Source organism: Anomaloglossus baeobatrachus, chromosome 5 (assembly GCF_048569485.1).
Source record: "Anomaloglossus baeobatrachus isolate aAnoBae1 chromosome 5, aAnoBae1.hap1, whole genome shotgun sequence".
Classification (NCBI taxonomy): domain Eukaryota; kingdom Metazoa; phylum Chordata; class Amphibia; order Anura; family Aromobatidae; genus Anomaloglossus; species Anomaloglossus baeobatrachus.
Window position 1 is genome coordinate 88229155 of NC_134357.1, and position 6000 is coordinate 88235154.

The window sequence follows — 6000 nt, forward strand, 5'->3', positions numbered from 1 at the left end:
CTGGTTCCCCAGTCAGCGACTAGGGCGCTGTGACCACTTCTGGTCTGGGTGTAGGAGCTGGATCCCCAGTCAGTGACTGAGGCGCTGTAACCACCTCTGGTCGGGCAACTGGGACAGAAGACGTTGCGGCCTGGTCTGGTCTAGTCATGGGTGTCGCATCTGGTGTTACATCGGGGGTCGCACCGGACGTCGCTTCGGGCATCGCACCAAACATCTCACCAGACATCGCATCAGGCATCGCACCAGGCATCACACCGGTTTCTGATGACAATGTCGGTGGGGTCAGCATACCAGGTGGAACAGGGGCGATTTTGCACTCACTCAGGCTCATGCTGGAGACATCCTATAGCAGGGTCGCTATTGCTGACGATGACTCCAGTTAAGCGTGGGCGGCACCTCCAGGCGGGCCTCGCTGCACCAACAACCGCAGGTTTCTAATTGCCATTATCATTTTCTTCTTCCAAGCGGCTATCTGTTGCTTGCTCTGCTCTTCCATACCGTCGGCAATTCTTCCCACTTCTGCCTCCAGCTCCCCTGCAGTCATGGGCCTAGTCCATCCCGGCTCCTTGTTGTCACCTTCCGCTGACGCCATCTTGGCTCTATCATTGCTCATCATTTTCTGGTCACACTTTTGTCTTAGTTTCATTTTTGGTTGTTCTTCTCCCACAGGACTGGGACGTCCCCGCAGTCCGGGGACAGATCCACCCCCATCTTCTCCTTCCACTGTGTCAGAGCGCTCTTCCCATGCTGGATCAGCAACTCCTCTTCGTGGGCGGTTACCTTTTCTTCTGCGCGGGCTGCAGCTTTTAAAATCGCGCGCTTTTAACGATGACAGAATGGCGGCAGTTCAAATTTTTCGATCGGACCACTGAGGCAAACTGTCACCTGTCTAAACAGGTCTAGTCCTTGATCCTGTTCGTGACGCCAGAATGTGTGGAGCCCACCTGCAGCAGTCGCCCCAGGGACACCACTCCACCTTCAGGGACGCCACAGGGTCTTCACTTTGGTATTTCTGGCAACAGATATGTTGGTTTTGTATATGTATGAACTTGTGACGCCACTCACGGTTTGCGGTCAGGGATATGGGTGACCGCCACTGTAGGTTTAACGAGCATCTGGGGCTGATGGAATCTGCAGTTGGATGGTGTGGCCTCCCGTGAGTGAGGCTGGCCCCTGGGGCTCGGGTGTGTAAAACAACCAGGTCCCAGAATAACTCAGTCTCAGTCCGGAAAGTCTTTCAACTTGTTTTTACTCACTTTTAGATATTTTGTGAGGTACCTGGGCGATGCTGAGATTAAACCAGGAGAAACCAGGTATCCTTTAGGCCGGTCTAGGGGTAACCGTTAACTCGTCTTCCTAGCACTTCTTGTTTCGGATAACCCCTGCCTTGAAGTACTGTGGGATTCATCCAGGGAAGTCGCTACTGCCTTTTCTCCCGTTTTGGCCCGTTTGCCGGCAGTGTGGACCAAGGAAGATGGCTCCAGGCTTGATCCTCCTTATGGGCCCCCTCGTTGCTGCTGAGGCTTGGACTCTAGATGGTTGGTGAGGGACTTGAAGTTCCCCTCACCGGCAGGTTTAGCAGATCAATAAATGGATGTCTACTCTAGGGACCTGTTCCCCGTGCGTGCATAGTCACCAGGAGTCCCCGTACTCGACTACCTCTCTTCAGGTGTTTTTCTGACTGATTTGCTGGTAACTGTTCTCCCCCGCTAACGGCTATTTCACGTGCGGGGTCTGACTAGAGTGTGCGCGCGACTGCGTCTCCTAGCAACCACGCTCACTACTACCAGACTGGCTCACTCCCCTTCTTTCCTGACAGCCTCTTCAACCTTAGCTCCCAACCCCTCCACTACACCCCTTGATGAGATGTGAAGGAACGCCCAAGGGTCCCCTCTCAAGGTGTGGGAGACCTGGTCACTATGTGTCTGTGCGTACACACCCTATTCCAGCCTTCAGGATTACCAGCACCAGCATGGGTGCAGTACTCAGTACTGACCCGGTCAGGGGCGCCAGAATAAGAATAGGCCATCTGTGTAAAAGTAGGGGGCAGCCCCTTTAAATGAAACTCAAGTTTTCTGCACTCCTCAATTTTTCTCTATTCATTTTAGCATACAGCTTTTCGACATGTAACTTTCCATTAGAAATGTTCAGGATGACGATGTAACTGATGTCTATGAACAGGTGAGTGTTATCGTTCTTGTGTAGAAGAGATGAATAGATCCACGTTTGCTAATGTTTGTGAGAATTGCAAATTTATTGTTATAAAGCCAAGGCTTTTGATGCTCCAGACTGTGGAATTCATTGTTCATTTTTCAAGCAAGTTCTCAAAGAAAATAATAATCTCATTTAATGCTAGTCTCAAACCTCTTTCCATAAGAAATACAGGTGCCATCAATAGATGATGTTATGTTATGAGGACTACTATGCAAAAAAAAACGAAAAAAAAAAAACAAACTACTTTGCCGGTCTGTTAAGCAGCTTAGAAAGCACCTGAAAAAACTTAAATTTCTCCCTCCTGGGGATCGCAGCGGGATGATATGAATATGGAAATTTATTGTAATAGGCCAGCATCTCAGAAATGTGTCATTTTACCTTAACAAACTGGTAAAGAATGATCTATTTTAAAGTCTTTCTCCTAAAATTGGTATCTCATTCCTGTGCCCAGAGGACATAAAAACAAAATGTGTCACCCGAGTAGAGAATTAGCATTTTATTCTTTTTTTTGCATGCTCTTTCTGACAGTGCTGGTAAATATATTCTAACACAAATTATTATCCTAAATAAAAAAGAAGACTCCCATATGGGGAAGATCTCTAAAATTGTACTGCCTTTCTTCTGCAATGATTGGTGACCATCTCACTGTTGACCATTGATCACCAGGTGTCATGGCGACTTCTGACCCTGTCAACACTGCAGAGCCTGACACGCCACCTAGTGCTTTTGAGTTGCTCAGTCAGAGCTGGGTGTCGACCAGCTTTGGGCTCACTAATGATCAATCTAGGAGAAGTTAAAGGGAACCTGTCATCAGAAATTTAGCTATAAAGCTAAAAGTTCCCCCCTCTGCAGCTCCTGGGCTGCATTCTAGGAAGCTTCCTATAGTTTTTTTGGCACCTTTTATAACAAAATAAACACTTTGTAAACTGGTACCTTTTCGTATGCAAATTTCTAAAATCGTCCATGGGGGCGGGCTGCCTGGGGTCCGTTGCTGTCCTCCTGCAGATTTACGCCGCCCCCGAACGCTGAATTTCAAAAGCTCAGGATGCCGCCCCTGGGTGCCCGTGGTCCCGCGCATGCGCTGTTCCACTGTAGCGGTGCCGTGCACTGCGTGCACGTGTGACCGCTAGTGACGCTCGCTGGCCTGATGCCCGGACGTCCCCTCCTTCCCATCTATTTCCTGCTGCTGAGCAGGATGGGAAGGAGGTGACGTCCGGTCATCTGGCCAGCGAGCGCTTGCGCATAACGCTGGAGTCATAGGGGAAAGTGCGGTCACGAGGTTATGGGCGGCACTTACTGATGACACTCACAGCGCCGCCCATAACCTCGTGCCCGCGCAAAGTGTCACTAGCGGTCACACGTGCACGCAGTGCACGGCACCGCTACAGTGGAACAGCGCATGCGCGGGACCACGGGCACCCAGGGGCGGCATCCTGAGCTTTTGAAATTCAGCATTCGGGGGCGGCGTAAATCTGCAGGAGGACAGCAACGGACTCCAGGTAGCCCGCCCCCATGGACGATTTTAGAAATTTGCATACGAAAAGGTACCAGTTTACAAAGTGTTTATTTTGTTATAAAAGGTGCCAAAAAAACTATAGGAAGCTTCCTAGAATGCAGCCCAGGAGCTGCAGAGGGGGGAACTTTTAGCTTTATAGCTAAATTTCTGATGACAGGTTCCCTTTAATTCATGATGGCCTGTAAATTGCAGCTAGGGTCACAGATTACTGAAGACCTATTATAGCCACCTCCGCCCTTTATATGATGGTGGAGCCTGGTCCTTCATGCTGATTATAGCTCTAACTTTGCTCCAGCGATACCAGTCATTGGGTGTTGTGGTCCTTGTTGTTTGTTTATTTCCTCCCTGTACTTTACTTCTCCCTGAGCACATATTGTCTTTACCCCTGTGTGTCCTTGCAGTGAGCTTGTGCTTTGATTTTTCCCTGTCTGTCTGCTTTTGTGGGATTCATCACCCCTGTCCCGCCCTTCCTCAGGGGTATTAGACCTTGATTGATCAGGAGTCAGGGCTATGCTGACAGTCTAAACCTCTTCAACATCTGAAGTACCTCTGGAATAAAGGACAGTTTAGGGTCAATAGCCTGAAGACCAGTTTAGGCACCGCCATTCCAAGTTACCGTGTCACACCCTGAGATGCCTTATTAGCATTCACATCAGATGAATTTGCAGTTGTATTTATGTAGGAGCCATCGGTTACGGGGGCATATTTATAAGAGTGTCTGTACTTATTAAGGGGGTCTGCTTTTGAGTCATCATTTAAATAGTGGGGTTGTATTTATTTAGTGGCTCTAGCCTGGGAGTTGCATTAATTTGGATGTCCAATCTGGATTGTGTATTTATTTAAGGTGTCCAGTCTGTGGTCTGTATATATTTAGGGGGTTGTTCTTGATTCAGCATTTATTTAGTGGAGTTACATCTGCTTAGGGTATCTGGTTGTATTGTCCATACCGGCAGTCCTGCACTGTCGTGCTCCCCTTCGCTAGCAAGGACATAGTCTCACTCACTGTAATACTACTGTATGTACTGAGGATTTCGATTGCGTTAGGGCAATGACAACCAGAGACGAGTTCTTGGTGCAAAAGACGTTTTACAATATGTAACCGCAAAATGTGCACAGAACAGAAAATACACAATAATAAGTAACCGCAATATGTAAACAGAACAAGATATACACAGTAATATGTAACCGCAATATGCACACAGAACAGTATATACACAGTGGAACATAAACACAGTAAATACCTGCTGGGTTCAGAGCAAAAGGGAATTCCCGGGGCTGCACACCGGACTCCCCCAGGGAGACCACCATGAGCGAACCCCTATACAGGGGCTGTCCGGCATTCACCCCAGAAGGCCTAAATGCACAGCAGCTGGGACACAAAGGGCAGCAGATATAGTCCAGAAAATGTCCGTACGTGATGAGAGTCCTAGGGTGGATATGAATGGAAGGGACCAGGCAGAAATGCCGTCCAGAGACAGCAGACAGAGTCCGAGCACAGTTGGATGAGAGGTGAAGTCCAGAGCTGGTGTCAGGTGTTTCCACTGAATCCAAACAGCAATCAGGAGATGAGAGCAGCAGGGCAGGAGTACACAGGAAGTAATATACTCAGGCACTGGACTAAGCTTTAGGGGCGGCTTTTAAACAGATGGACAGGAAGTAGGGCAACAGAACAGAAAACTCCATGTTAACAAAGGGCAAGCTCTTTCAAAAGAAAACTGGAAAACCCGGAACTCTGACACTCACCCTCTCGACCGCTCAGCGGTGGCTGTTCTGTCCTCGATTCCTGCCACCATCTTCTGGGGCCAGCGAATGCAACACATGCCTCCTAGAACTGCTCTTAGGATGTGACTTACTCCTTTTAAATTAAAGGGCCAATACACCCTTACTCAGAAGTGCATTTCAGCCTATGCCGTGAGACATCAGATATTTGAGGCACCCTCCCTTTTAAGCGAGGTACCTGGGTGATGTGGTCTATACATTGCTAGTTGTCAGGTCTCAAAGTGCTGCTGTTTGGTGCTGTCTTCCATATTGCTAATACCTGTCTGTGTTCCAAAATATGACGTGTCCGCTTCTGCTGTATCATACCCTATTGTCCAAGCCTAATATACCAGCCGCTGCTGTATTGTACCCTGTCTGCCAAGTTTGCTATACTGGCTGAATTGTACCTTATCGACCATGTCTGCAGTATCGGACACTGCTGCATCCTACCACATTAACCAAGCCTGCCACATCAGCCATGTAGGCTGCACCTGCCTCATCAGAGACTCAAA